Here is a 16,368-nt window from a genome sequence, read left to right as displayed (position 1 = left end):
AAACTAAAATGAACCTTATGTAAAGTTCTATTGCAGCTAATTTGAGATTAGCGAAAACTCTGTTGGATTAAAGGTTTATTTCCTCCTGTGTCTCCTTCATTCTCAAATTGCCTTTCTACGTCTCCAGATCCTTGCAGGCAATGTTCAGCTTCCCTGTCTCTGGCCATAAGAACAAACTTTAGGCCTGAGCCTCGTATCTGTGCGTGTATTACCGTGGAGCTGTTGAGAATAGGGAGGTTGACAGGTGTAAGAGCAGTATGAACTGTTTGTAAAATGCAAGTTCAAAATAAAGCTTTCACTTTAATAGCAGCAAAATACTACAGATGCTAGAAGTCGGAAACAAACACAGAAAGCTGGAGAAATTCAAAGAATTTCTGGCAGAGAAACAGTTAACATTTTGAATCCAAATATCTCCTTTTCAGAAACTTTCACTTTGTTTCAAAAATAATTTTAATACTTGAATAGATAAATTATGAGCTACATTTTATTTCTGTTTGTCCCCTGTAGACACTGGCATCTTGCTGGGATGAGCAACAAATAGTCATAACTATTCACAATCTGGCCAGGACAATTTATGTCAGTAATCAACTGAGATGGAGGCGATGAAAATTGTGACAAAGCCAAAATGCTGCTGTTCCACAGACATAATCCCTACAGGTGAAGTCTAGTAGCCACATGGAGCTAGAAATCTGTCAGGATTATTCCAGCTAGTGTTCAGGGCAATTGTTGCACCACCAGCACTGCCCCTAACTGAGATCTGCTGACTCAGCATAGAGCGTTAACCTGGGATCTCTTCAATTGGCACTATTCATCTCCTTGATTAATTCACTGAGTTCATAATAATAGGTCTCTCTGAAGTTATGGTAATTGTCAGCCTTAAAATTTGCATGAAAATTTACAAACAAAAGTAATGGCCCTGTGAAAGTTGCACTTTGTTCAAATTATTCTACTTCTGTTATAAAATGCAGAATTACCAAATCTTTGTTCTACAGAAAGGATTTCCAAGTATGGGAATGCTTTATGGTCTACCTCCCACCCAGATACTGCCTTCCAATGGAAGAGCAACCACACGCTGTTCGTTTTTAAGGTTCGATCTTTCCAATGTTCCAGTGGCACAGTCCAATAATGTACAGCAAAGGCCTGAAAGGAGTGGCAGTGAAATTAAATATTTTTTGATTTACATTTGGGGTGTGAATTTCACTGGCCAAGCTGCTATTATTGCCTATCCCTACTTCCCCAGGGTATGGGGACTTAAATCTCTGCAGGCTCTGTGGTAATGGGTGTGAGTACATGTGTGTAAGACAACTAAACACTGTGACAATTAGAAACGTTACCTCAGTTCGAAACAGAATAATACAAGCAACTCCTTCATGATTGCACTCAGGAAATTGTAGGCTGTGTTCTCTGAGTTGCCCCAATTGTAAGGTCATAGAAAGTTTACAGCATAGAGTGTATCTGTATTTTGTACCAAAAATTGATCATCTCCGCCAGATCCTGCTTTCTAGCATTTAGGTTTTCACCATCCCCCTGACTGAGGAAAACGGTCAGTCCTCAGCAAGGGGCTCACCTTTGTCCCCCTCCACCCACACATCAACAAATATCAGTCACATTTGGACATCAAGATAACAAAGTGTGGAGCTGGATGAACACAGTAGGCCAAGCAGCATCTCAGGAGCACAAAAGTCGACATTTTGGCCCTAGACCCTTCTTCGGAGAGGGTTCGGGAATAAAGAGGGAGAGAGGGGGAGGCGGACTGAAGATGGCGAGAAAAGAAGATAGTTGGAGAGGAGAGTATGGGTGGGGAGGTAGGGAGGGGATAGGTCAGTCCAGGGAAGATGGACAGGTCAAGAAGGTGGGATGAGGTTAGTAGGTAGGAAATGGAGGTGCGGCTTGAGATGGGAGGAGGAGATGGGTGAGGGGAAGAACAGGTTAGGGAGGCAGAGACAGGCTGGGCTGGTTGTGTGATGCCGTGGGGGGAGGGGATGAGCTGGACTGGTTGTGTGATGCCAGGGGGGAGAGGACGAACTGGGCTGGCTGTGTGATGCTGTGGGGGGAGGGGATGAACTGGGCTGGTTGTGGGATGCGGTGGGGGAAGGGGAGATTTTGAAGCTGGTGAAGTCCACATTGATACCATTGAGCTGCAGGGTTCCCAAGCGGAATATGAGTTGCTGTTCCTGCAACCTTCGGGTGGCATCATTGTGGCACTGCAGGAGGCCCATGATGGACATGTCATCTGAAGAATGGGAGGGGGAGTTAAAATGGTTCGCGACTGGGAGGCGCAGTTGTTTATTGTGAACCGAGCGGAGGTGTTCTGCAAAGCGGTCCCCAAGCCTCCGCTTGGTTTCCCCAATGTAGAGGAAGCCACATCGGGTACAATGGCTACGGTATACCACATTGGCAGATGTGCAGGTGAACCTCTGCTTAATATGGAAAGTCATCTTGGGACCTGGGATGGGGGTGAGGGAGGAGGTGTGGGGGCAAGCGTAGCACTTCCTGCGGTTGCAGGGGAAGGTGCCGGGTGTGGTGGGGTTGGAGGGCAGTGTGGAGCGAACAAGGGAGTCACGGAGAGAGTGGTCTCTCCGGAAGGCGGACAAGGGTGGGGATGGAAAAATGTCTTGGGTGTTGGGGTTGGATTGTAGATGGCGGAAGTGTTGTAGCCGGAGGTTGGTGGGGTGGTATGTGAGAACGAGGGGGATCCTCTTTGGGCGGTTGTGGCGGGGGCGGGGTGTGAGGGATGTGTTGCGGGAAATGCGGGAGACGCGGTCAAGGGCATTCCCGACCACTGCGGGGGGAAAGTTGCGGTCCTTGAAGAACTTGGACATCTGGGATGTGCGGGAGTGGAATGCCTCATCCTGGGAGCAGATGCGGCAGAGGCGGAGGAATTGGGAATAGGGGATGGAATTTTTGCAGGAGGGTGGGTGGGAGGTGGTGTATTCTATGTAGCTGTGGGAGCCTTGAAATGGACATCAGTAACTGGCTGGTTGCCTGAGATGGAGACTGAGAGGTCCAGGAAGGTGAGGGATGTGTTGGAGATGTCCCAGGTGAACTTGAGGTTGGGGCGGAAGGTGTTGGTGAAGTGGATGAACTGTTCAAGCTCCTCTGGGGAGCAAGAGGCGGCGCCGATACAGTCATCAATGTAACGGAGGAAGAGGTGGGGTTTGGGGCCTGTGTAGGTGCGGAAGAGGGACTGTTCCACATAACCTACAAAGCGGCAGGCATAGCTGGGGCCCATGCGGGTGCCCATGGCCACCCCCTTTGTCTGTAGGAAGTGGGAGGAATCGAAAGAGAAGTTGTTGAGGATGAGGACGAGTTCGGCTAGGCGGATGAGGGTGTCGGTGGAGGGGGACTGGTCGGGCCTGCGGGACAGGAAGAAGCGGAGGGCCTTGAGGCCATCTGCATGAGGAATACAGTTGTATAGGGACTGGACGTCCATGCTGAAAATGAGGTGTTGGTTGCCAGGGAATTGGAAGTTCTGGAGGAGGTGGAGGGCATGGGTGGTGTCACGGACATAGGTAGGGAGTTTCTGGACCAAAGGGGAGAAAATGGAGTCCAGATAGGTGGAGATGGGTTCGGTGGGGCAGGAACAGGCTGAGACAATGGGTCGACCAGGGCAGGCAGGTTTGTGGATTTTGGGAAGGAGATAGAAACGGGCCGTGTGGGGGTGGGGAATAATAAGGTTGGAGGCGGTGGGTGGGAGGTCCCCTGAGGTGATGAGGTCATGAATGGTGTTGGAGATGATGGTTTGGTGCTCGGGGGTGGGGTCATGATCAAGGGGGCGGTAGGAGGAGGTGTCGGAGAGTTGGCGTTTGGCCTCGGCAATGTAGAGGATCCGCTCGGTTTGCAACAAACAACTGCACCTCCCAGTCGCGAACCATTTTAACTACCCCTCCCATTCTTCAGATGACATGTCCATCATGGGCCTCCTGCAGTGCCACAAGGATGCCACCCAAAGGTTGCAGGAACAGCAACTCATATTCCGCTTGGGAACCCTGCAGCCCAATGGTATCAATGTGGACTTCACCAGCTTCAAAATCTCCCCTTCCCCCACCACATCCCACAACCAGTCCAGTTCGTCCCTCCCCCCATGGCATCACACAACCAGCCCAGCTCATCTCCTCCCCCCACTGCATCCCAAAACCAGCCCAGCCTGTCTCTGCCTCCCTAACCTGTTCCCCCTCTCACCCATCCCTTCCTCCCATCTCAAGCCGCACCTCCATTTCCTACCTACTAACCTCATCCCACCTCCTTCATCTGTCCCCTCCCTACCTCCCCACCTATACTCTCCTCTCCACCTATCTTCTTTTCTCTCCATCTTCGGTCCGCCTCCCCCTCTCTCCCTATTTATTCCAGAACCCTCTCCCCATCCTCCTCTCTGATGAAGGGCCTAGGCCCGAAACGTCAGCTTTTGTGCTCCTGAGATGCTGCTTGGCCTGCTGTGTTCATCCAGCTCCACACTTTGTTATCTTGGATTCTGCAGCATCTGCAGTTCCCATTATCTCTGATACATTTGGACATCAAGCAGTTTTTCCGCCGCCTTCGCCTCCACACTTACTTCTCTAACCGTGAGCCTAACTGTCCCTCCACTGACCCTTTCTCCCACCTCCAACACACCTCCTCCTCCTGGACACCACCCCTAGGCCTCCTACCCTCCCTCGACCGCTTCATCTCCAACTGCCGTCGAGACATCAATCGCCTCAACCTCTCCCCCGCAGAACATGCAGCCCTCTGCTCCAATCCCAACCTCACCATCAAACCCGCAGACAAGGGAGGCGCAGTGGTAGCATGGCGCACTGACCTCTACATCGCCGAGGCCAGGCGCCAACTCTCTGACACCACCTCCTACCACTCCCTGGATCATGACCCCACCCCTGACCACCAAACCATCATCTCCCAAACCATCCACAACTTCATCACCTCAGGGGACCTCCCACCCACAGCCTCCAGCCTCATTGTTCCCCAACCCTGCACTGCCTGCTTCTATCTCCTTCCCAAAATCCACAAACCTGCCTGCCCTGGTGGATTATAACTTGGCATCATGAGACTTCTAACAATAAAGCAAAAGTTATTACATAAAATAAATAAGAATAAAATAAAACAAACCAAGTTGTCTAAATGTAATTGTTTGAAAGATTTCAAGACACACAGCATACCAAATTGCATCTATTCCCCAACACCATCGCTTTACAGTTAATGAAAATCCTGAGAAATTTTCTTACTCTGGCACATCTGTAGGTTTGACCTAACTGCTGCTGCTCAGTTTCTGGCCTGAGAGTTGTGAAGCCTACTCCTCGGTTACTCACACAACTGATGTCTTAGACTTTTTTTCAGCTTTGAAAACTGATTTCTAACCAGACACACTTGGAAGTTTCACAACCACACACTTTCAGTAAGATGACTCATTTCCTTAACTGTTTTGAACTATCTCCTTTTCGATAAGACACTGTAGCTCCATTTGACTTTAGTCAGGCATCCTTCAAACTGATCACAAAAGCTTTTGAGCTAAATTGAATAGTTCATTCTAGATGCTGCTATAGCTAATGGCTGAATGTTTTCTCTCTTCTGTCATAAATTTCCATGGTATAAACAAATTTCTATTCACACTCCAGGACACTTTGCAGCCAGTTGCTGTCTGACATATATGGATTTCAAGTCATCTTTCCAGAAACACTGACCTTGTTAATTTTTAAACATGTTCGCAAATATCGACAATCTCCCATGTACCATTAGTTTGAAATCCAAACAATTTTTAAAAATTTAATACAAATAAAGCACACATCTTTCATTGCAAGGTACTAAGTACAACTGCCAATAAATTATGCTAATGAAGGATGTCAGGCTCTAGAGATTTATTGGAATAGCACCAAGGATGTGGGACTTCAGTTAACGTATGAAGACTGGGAATATTCTCCTTAGATTGGAGAAGGTTCGGGGCAAATTTATTGGAGGCATTCAAAATCATGAGGAGTTTAAATACAGTAGACAAGGAAGAACTATTTCTAACAACAGAAGAGTCAGTAACCAGAGCAACACAGGTTGGAAAGTATCAGCAGAAACAGGGAATGCTGAGGAAATTTCTTTTGTTTAGTGAATTGATGTGATCTGGAATGTACTGAAAGGATGATGGAAGTAGTTTCAATAGGAACTTTCAAAAGGGAATCAGATACAATAATTAAATAGATAATTTGTTTTCTGTAGGGTGATGGTTTTTGGCGATGGGATGGAAACTACTGGAACAGCCTCAGTTTTCCAAAGAACCTCTTCTCCAGATCTCCATCAAGCTTCAAAAACCTTGGAAAAACTACAAGATTTATTTGTTCACAGGAGATAAATACTGGTGCGTCAACAATCAATCAATTTCTGAAATCAGGATATCCAAATCGCAAGTGCAAGATTTGGAAGTGGCTTTGTAACAGCAACCTGTACACATTGGTTCAATGTTGGATATGTGTCAGTCATCTGGGGGGAGATATAATGGGGTTTCTGATGGATGTGATTTCTGGGATGATACCTTTGCTGGATACATACATTGAAAAGTTTTATTCTTGTGGAAAAGGCCACAACTGGGAATGTCCCAACACATTTGATCTCCGAATTGTAACAAACGTCAGCAGGAGACATCTTTCATCATTTGCACCTTGGATGGATACAGTGCTGGTACCCCAGACCGAGGAGGTTCAATCAACATGCTTCAATATCGCAGAGGATTCTGATTTTTCTCGCTATGTAAAGACATCTTTTTGCTGATCATTTTACAGAAATGCTGGTAAGTGGTAAGAAGAGTGATCTTGTGACTGCCTCCTGACTGGCTGTCACTGATGTGTATTTGTGAAAAGCCTTGCTCTGGGCCTCAAAGCCAATCCAGTTTAGTGATTCTATTGCTCACCATCTGATAACATCAGTCTTGCTTCACACTTTCTTGTTTGACAATCTGTGATATAAACACATTCTTCACAAACAGAATTGCTGTCTGATCAGCAGAGGTTTATTGGTTCTCTTATGCTATAATTTGCCAACCCCCATCATTTTGTGTAAGAACTGTCAACCTGGCATTGGTCAGCCTCACTCAGAATTGGGGATGGTGGATTTAAACCTAATTCCTCATTTTCTGAACTGACCATAAGACCATAAGACATGGGAGTGGAAGTAAGGCCATTCGGCCCATCAAGTCCACTCCGCCATTTAAATCATGGCTGATGGGCATTTCAACTCCACTTCCCTGCACTCTCCCCGTAGCCCTTGATTCCTTTTGAGATCAAGAATTTGTCGATCTTTGCCTTGAAGGCATCCAACGTCCCGGCCTCCACTGCACTCTGCGGCAATGAATTCCACAAGCCCACCACTCTCTGGCTGAAGAAATGTCGTCTCATTTCAGTTTTAAATTTACCCCCTCTAATTTTAAGGCTGTGCCCACGGGTCCTAGTCTCCCCACCTAACGGAAACAACTTCCTAGCATCCACCCCTTCTAAACCATACATTATCTTGTAAATTTCTATTAGATCTCCCCTCAACCTTCTGAACTCTAATGAGTACAATCCCAGGATCCTTAGCCGTTCATCATATGCTAAACCTACCATTTCAGGGATCATCTGTGTGAATCTCCGCTGGACACGCTCCAGGGCTAGAATGTCCTTCCTGAGGTGTGGGGCCCAAAATTGGACACAGTATTCGAAATGGGGCCTAACTAGAGCCTTATAAAGCCTCAGAAGCACATCGCTGCTTTTATATTCCAACCCTCTTGAGATAAACGACAACATTATATTTGCTTTCTTAATTACAGACTCTACCTGCAAGTTAACCTTTAGAGAATCCTGGACCAACACTCCCAGATCCCTTTGTACTTCTGATTTGCGAATTTTCTCACCGTTTAGAAAATAGTCCATGCCTGTATTCTTTTTTCCAAAGTGCAAAACCTCACATTTACTCACATTGAATTTCATCAGCCATTTCCTTGACCACTCTCCTAAACTGTCTAAATCTTTCTGCAGCTTCCCCACCTCCTCAGTACTACCTGCCTGTCCACCTATCTTCGTATCATCGGCAAACTTCGCCAGAATGCCCCCAGTCCCTTCATCCAGATCATTAATATATAAGGTGAACAGCTGTGGCCCCAACACTGAACCCTGCAGGATACCACTCGTCACCGGTTGCCATTCCGAAAAAGAGCCTTTTATCCCAACTCTCTGCCTTCTGTCAGACAGCCAATCCTCAATCCAAGCAAGCAGCTCACCGCGCACACCATGGGCCCTCACCTTGCTCAGCAGCCTCCCGTGAGGCACTGTATCAAAGGCCTTTTGGAAGTCTAGATAGATAACATCTACTGGGTTTCCCCGGTCTAACGTACTTGTTACCTCTTCAAAGAATTCTAACAGGTTTGTCAGGCACGACCTCCCCTTACTAAATCCATGCTGACTTGTTTTAATCTGACCCTGCACTTCCAGGAATTTAGAAATCTCATCCTTGACAATGGATTCTAGAATTTTACCAACTACTGAGGTTAGGCTGATCGGCCTATAATTTTCCATCTTTTGCCATGATCCGTTTCTTAAACAAGGGAGTTACAACAGCAATTTTCCAATCGTCTGGGACTTTGAAAGATCACGACCAAAGCCTCCGCTATTTCCTCAGCCATCTCCCTCAGAACTCTAGGATGTAGCCCATCAGGGCCAGGAGATTTATCAATTTTTAGACCCTTTAGCTTTCCTAGCACTTTCTCTTTTGTAATGCCTACCATACTCAACTCTGCCCCCTGACTCTCCCTAATTATTGGCATACTGCTCATGTCTTCCACTGTGAAGACTGACGCAAAGTACTTATTAAGTTCTTCAGCTATTTCCTTATCTCCCATCACTAGCCTTCCAGAATCAATTTGGAGCGGCCCAATATCTACTTTTGCCTCTCATTTGTTTCTTATGTATTGAAAGAAGCTTTTACTATCATTTCTAATATTACTCGCTAGCCTACCTTCAATATTTGATCCTCTCCTTCCTTATTGCTCTCTTTGTTATCTTCTGTTAGTTTTTGTAGCCTTCCCAATCTTCTGATTTCCCAGTGCTCTTGGCCACTTTATAGGCTGTCTCTTTTTCTTTGATATATTTCCTGACTTCCTTTGTCAGCCATGGCTGTCTAATCCCACCCCGGATAATCTTTCTTTTCTTTGGGATGAACCTCTGTACTGTGTCCTCAATTACACCCAGAAACTCCTGCCATTGTTGCTCTACTGTCTTCCCTGCTAGGCTCTGCTGACATTTCAATGCAGTACAAAGTTAGCACTGCACTCTCAACGTTGCTGCCATTTGAGATGTAAAACCATCCCTGACCTTCTAAGTTGACATTTCATTGCGGTATTTAAAGAATCAGCAGTTATGCCAGTCTTCTGGCTAATCTTCCTCCCTTTACTTCCCCCATAAAACCAGGCTATCTGACCATTTATCTCACTGTGGAAATTTGCTGTGACAGTTGCTAAAATAACAACCTTCCAAAAGGTACACAATGTCCTGAGGATCTGATTACATACATTGCCAATATAACTTCTTTCATTCTACCATAGAGCCCCAACAAGTCCACACCAACCCTCAGAGCATCTCACCGAGACCCATCCCCCTATAACCCACCTAATTTACATATCCCTGAACACTACAGGCAATTTGTTATGGCCAATCCGCATAACATTCACATTTTTGGACTGTGGGAGGAAATTGGAGGAAATCCACACGGCCACAAGGAGAACGTGCAAACTTCACACAGATAGTCACCCAAGGGTGGAATTGAACCTGGGTCCCTGGCACTGAGAGGCAGCGGTGCTAACCACTGAGCCACTCATTCTATTTAGGGGAAGGTTTTCCATCAGATCAGGACCATCATTTCTGGGATTCTATCCAGGGATACAACTACATGTTTTTGAGCCACATTCAATCTGTGTCACCTTCTGCAAAAAAACATACATTGTCCTCATTATCATATTCTTAAAATTCCCTTTAAATTCTGCTCTCTGCCTTTGATATTTCATTGGTCAAATTGCATTTTCCTCAGAAATTTGCCACAAGTTTAGTGACAAGTGTTAAATGGCCAGAGGAAAATAAAAATGTCAGGGGGCCAGACAAAGAAAGCATTCCCACTCATGTCAAGAGAACAGATACGAATTCACCCAGCGAGAGAAGAGAAAACAGACCTTTTTTTTTAGAACAGAGCAAAAGATTTCCCTACACATGACATGGATGAAAGACAGGAAATGTGAGAGGAACCAGATGCTTGTTCACCCCCACACAGAAACATTTCCTCAAACCAACCACAGAAGAATAAGAAAGGACATCAAAACACTTCCCCATTTACCCAGAGAGAGAGAGAGAGAGACAGAAACACTTCCCCATTCACCCAGAGAGAGAGAGAAACACTTCCCCATTCACCCAGAGAGAGACAGACAGACAGAAACACTTCCCCATTCACCCAGAGAGAGAGAGAAACACTTCCCCATGCACCCAGAGAGAGAGGGAGCGAGAGAGACTGAAACACTTCCCCATTCACCCAGAGAGAGAGAGACAGAAACACTTCCCCACTCACCCAGAGAGAGACAGATAGAAACACTTCCCCATTCACCCAGAGAGAGACAGACAGAAACACTTGCCCATTCACCCAGAGAGAGAGACAGAAACACTTCCCCATTCACCCAGAGAGAGAGAGAGAGAGAGAGACAGAAACAGTTCCCCATTCACCCAGAAAGAGACAGTGAGAAACATTTCCCCATTCACCCAGAGAGAGACAGCGAGAAACATTTCCCCATTCACCCAGAGAGAGACAGACAGAAACACTTCCCCATTCACCCAGAGACAGATAGATAGAGAGAGACAGAAACACTTCCCCATTCACCCAGAGAGACAGACAGACAGAAACACTTCCCTATTCACCCAGAGAGAGAGAGAGAGAGACAGAAACACTTCCCCATTCACCCAGAGAGAGACAGATAGAGAGAGACAGAAACACTTCCCCATTCACCCAGAGAGACAGACAGACAGAAACACTTCCCTATTCACCCAGAGAGAGAGAGAGAGAGACAGAAACACTTCCCCATTCACCCAGAGAGACAGACAGACAGAAACACTTCCCTATACACCCAGAGAGAGAGAGAGAGACAGACAGAAACACTTCTCCATTCACCCAGAGAGAGAGAGACAGAAACACTTCCCCATTCACCCTGAGACAGAGAGAGAGACAGAAACACTTCCCCATTCACCCAGAGACACGTAGAATCAGTTCCCCATTCACCCAAAGAGAGAGAGAGACAGACAGACAGACAGAAACACTTCCCCATTCGCCTTGTACCCACACAGGGCCATTTCCGTGGTTCTGGCACCAAGCTTCATTCCCTGAAGTAAGCTATCTCACTCGCTTAGAGTAGACATCTGGCTGACATTGACGTTCCTAATGCTGTTTTACCCTCTCCCTCTCCCCTCCCCAGTCCGGGAATATCAGGTCTAACCTGGGCAGAGTCTGTGCAATCCATGATGTTGCATGAGGGGTGGTCCTATAATCACACAGGAACTGGGACAGTTTGGTATCAAGTAAAAGTTCTTTCTTTAAGCCTGCCATAATGTTTCAACTGCTCTTTCCACCAGACCATTGGACAATGGAAGGTATGGAGCTGTCCTTATGTGCTGAATGCCATTTGACTTTAGGAAATACTGAAATTCCCCTTTGGTAAATGATGTTCCATTGTCCATGACCAATACTCCCAGGATTCCGTGTATTGCAGCTTCTTACGTCGTCATCGCAGAGTTTGCTGAACAAACTTTATGCACATCCAACCACTTTGAATGGACAAACGCCGTGACCAAGAACATTGAGCCCATGAAATGACTGGCACAGTCAACATGCAACCAAATCCAAGGTTTACCTGGTCATTCCCACAAATGTGGGGGAGCTGCTGGTGGCAGTTTCTGTCTTTGGTGAGGCAGTGCCCAGAGTGCCAACGCAACTGTGTCAGCATCCAACCCTGGCCACCAGCTTCTTGCCAACATCTCATCTTGGAAACCCCTGGATGACACTCGTGGAGTTCATCCAGTATCTGACAGCGACCTTTATTCAGTACAATCACGCTTGCTCCCCATGATAATGTGCCATCCTCTACAGTGGTCTGGTCTCACTGGGTCCAGAAAGGTTTCAAACCTGGTTGTGATGGTCCCTCTGTTTCCCCCATTACCACCAGCTATTTTATTTTTGCCAGGACAGGATCTTTTTGTGGCAACAATTGGATATCGTCCGTGATGACTGGAAGGATGTCCAGGAAGTTTAAAATCAAAATAGACTGTTCTAGGGGAGGCACCACCGGTGGAGTATCTGCCAATGGGAGGTGGCTCAAGGCATCCACATTAGCCACTTTGCATCCCAGATCGTGTTCTAACTTGCATGAGCTGAGAATAAGGGCCCAGCGTTGAATTCAACCAGAAACTATGGGCGACACCGCCTTGTCTTCTCTCAGTAGCCCTAGCAGGGGTTTGTGATCTGTTACAATGACAAATGTACATCCATAACAGTACTGGTGGAACTTGCTCACACAAAAGACGACCACCAAAAGTTCCTTCTCCATCTGGGCATATTTATGTTCAGCATCAGCCAATATCCGGGAAGCGTACGTTATTGGGCATTCCTCTCCAATGGCCCATCTGTAAGCCAACACTACTTTGATACTGTGTGGGTTGGCATGTCATGTCAGCAACACCGCTCACTTGGGATCATAGTGCGCCAACACCTTAGATGACGTGAACTACTTTTTCACTTCTCTAAAGGCAGCTTCTTGGCTTCACAACCATTTTTAAGGCTGACCCTTTTTCAACAGCAGGTGTAAGGGTGCCAATATAGAGGCCAAGTTACTTATGAATTTTCTGTAATAATTCACTAATCCAAGGAAAGACCTCAGCTCTGGTAGAGACGTGGGAACCACAGCGCCTTTCATCGCCTTCACTTTCTCTTCTAATGGGTGTAACCCCAGTTTTGTTGACTCTGTAACCCAAGGGGGTGACTTGGGGTGCCTAGAACACACATTTTTCCTATCTAAGGCATACACCCGCTTGGGATAAGCACTGTGTCCAAGTTCTCCAAGTGGTCATCCCTGTTATTAGTATGTCATCCAGATAAATAGCAATCTGGGGTAGCGCTTGTGTTCTCCATGGTCTGATGGAAAAGGGCGCAGGCTGATGATACCCCAAATGGCAGTCTTGTCTATTGGTATAAACCCTTATGGGTATTAATTGTAGCATACTTCTGGGACTCCTTATCCAGTCGTAATTGCAGGTAGGCGTGGCTCATGTCCAGCTTTGTGAAGGACATTTCCCCCCACCAGTTTTGCTTACAATTACTCTAGGCAAGGGATTGAATACTTATCCAGTTGTGAGAAGCAGTTTACCATTTGCTTAAAATCACGACAAAGGTGAACTGAGCCGTCAGGCTTCACAATTGGTACAACCGGGTGCTGCCTATTCTGCAAACTGGACCGGTTTGATGATTCCTTCACTCTCCAGCCTCCTGATTACCACCTCTAGAGTCATAAAGTCATACAGCATGGAAACAGACCCTTCAATCCAACCAGTCTATGTCAATCTCAATCTCAAACTAAACTAGTCCCACCTGCATGTGTTGGCCCATGTCCCACCAAACGCTTCTTATTCTTGAATATATCACAATGTCTTTTAAACACTGTAACTGTACCTGCATCTACCACTTCCTCTGGACATTCATTCCACAACGAGCAATTTTCTTTTTAAGATAATTGCCCCCCATGTCTTTTTAAAATCTTTCTACTCTCACCTTAAAAATTTACCCATAAAACAAATGGCACTGGGTGGTCCTTGCAGAATTCCTGGTCAACATGTAAGGTGGCTTTGGCCCCTTTGATAGTCCCTCGCCCTTCCTGAAAAATCTCTGGATGATAATTACGTCTTCCCTCAGGCAGCTATTTCTAATCAAAAAATGTTGAGCCAATCTTGGTGAGTCTTTCTCAACCAATTCTGCCCAATAGGCTTGGGTCTGAGACTTTTACTACAATCAATGGTAACTGTACCAACTGTTTCTCATAGGAGACTGGAACCGAAGAAACGGCTCCCTGGCATATGTTCAGTCTGGCCAATGCCGTGTGCAAACATAAGGGTCGGAGTCCAGACCGAATTTTGTTAAAGACAAGTTCTGCAACCACTAATATAGCTGCACTGGTATCAACCTCCATTAGAACTGGGTGATCATTTAACCAAACATTAATTTTAATCGAGATAACAAGGTGTAGAGGTGGATGAACACACCAGGCCAAGCAGCATCAGAGGAGCAGGAAGGCTGGGTCTAGAAGGGTCAGGGTCAGAAGAAGGGTCTAGGCCCGAAACATCAGCCGTCCTGCTCCTCTGATGCTGCTTGGCCTGCTGTGTTCATCCAGCTCCACACCTTGTTATCTCAGATTCTCCAGCATCTGCAGCTCCTACTATCTCTGAATTAATTTTAATCAATTCTGATTTGGACGTAACTGTTCCAAGCCACATGTAGGGGGACTTCCCAGGGTGTGCACTGTCTTGGATACCGGCCTATGAGTTCTCTTACTCAATTCAGCCTTCGTAGGAGTGCTTTGGTCTCTTGAGTCCACATACCAGCAGCAACTACAATGGCTTGCTGGCCCAGATCCTGAAGAACTGGACCGAGGCTCAACTTTGCTGTAGTATTGGATGTGAGTTTCCTCGCTGAGCTGGAAGGTTCGTTTTCAGACGTTTCGTCACCATTCTAGGTAACATCATCAGTGAGCCTCCGGTGAAGCGCTGGTGTTATGTCCCGCCTTCTATTTATCTGGTTAGGTTTCCTTGGGTTGGTGATGTCATTTCCTGTTCTTTTTCTCAGGGGGTGGTAGATGGGCTCCAAATCAATGTGTTTGTTGATGGAATTCCGGTTGGAATGCCATGCTTCTAGGAATTCTCGTGCGTGTCTCTGTTTGGCTTGTCCTAGGATGGATGTGTTGTCCCAATCAAAGTGGTGTCCTTCCTTATCTGTATGTAAGGATACGAGTGATAGTGGGTCATGTCGTTTTGTGGCTAGTTGATGTTCATGTATCCTGGTGGCTAGCAACAAACCCAAACAAACAGACGAAACGTGCTCAGAAACCGTAACCACTCTCCCCTACATCAAAGACATTTCCGAAATGACTGCCAGACTACTCGGACCTCTTGGCATCAGGGTAGCCCACAAACCCACCAACACACTAAAACAGCAGCTAATGAACTTAAAAGACCCTATACAGACAACAAATAAAACGAACGTCATTTACAAAATACCTTGCAAGAACGGTGACAAACACTACATTGGACAAACAGGCAGAAAGCTAGCCACCAGGATACATGAACATCAACTAGCCACAAAACGACATGACCCACTATCACTCGTATCCTTACATACAGATAAGGAAGGACACCACTTTGATTGGGACAACACATCCATCCTAGGACAAGCCAAACAGAGACATGCACGAGAATTCCTAGAAGCATGGCATTCCAACCGGAATTCCATCAACAAACACATTGATTTGGAGCCCATCTACCATCCCCTGAGAAAAAGAACAGGAAATGACATCACCAACCCAGGAAATGACATCACCAACCTAAGGAAACCCAAACAGATAAATAGAAAGCGGGACATAACACCAGCGCTTCGTCGGAGGCTCACTGATGATGTTACCTAGAATGGTGACGAAACGTCTGAAAACTAACCTTCCAACTCAGCGAGCAAACTCACATCCAGAACCTCAACGTGAGCTACAAATCTTCTCAAAACTCGTTTGCTGTAGTATTTTGTGGGGCATTGGCATGGGGTCCCTCTGTTCAGGACATGCCCTGCAATGAGGCTCTGTGATTGCCTACGCTCAAGTGGTGTTCCCCAAGCTCAGTTGGACAGATGAGGGTGTCCACTTCCATTGGGATGTCCTGTAGCTCCCATGCTCCACATGCTCCACATGCTGCATTTTCTGATGATAGGGCCAGCTGCAGTGCCTGTTTGAAGTCCAGTTGGGCTTCAGGTAGTAGGTGCTTCTGTATAGTTATGTCATTAATCCCACATACCAAACAGTCTCTCAGCATCTCATTCGGGGTTAACACAAAATCACATGCCTCTGCTTGTTGTCTTAACCTCGTCAACATCCCAATACAATTCCCCTGGTTCTCGAACAGCCGAATAAAGCCAATAGTGTCTCAGAATTAGAGATGGTTTAGGGTTGTAATATTCCTTAAATAAATCTGTCAACTGTTGAAAGATTTTAGTATCTGGTTCATCAGGGAAAGTTAATAAGCTGAAAGGCTGTGGGTCTGTAGGCAGTCAGAGGATTACTCATTACTTTTCATTTGCCGCAAAAAA

The sequence above is a fragment of the Stegostoma tigrinum genome, chromosome X (genome assembly GCF_030684315.1).
Source record: "Stegostoma tigrinum isolate sSteTig4 chromosome X, sSteTig4.hap1, whole genome shotgun sequence".
Taxonomy (NCBI): Eukaryota; Metazoa; Chordata; class Chondrichthyes; order Orectolobiformes; family Stegostomatidae; genus Stegostoma; species Stegostoma tigrinum.
This window is presented reverse-complemented; position numbering follows the sequence as displayed.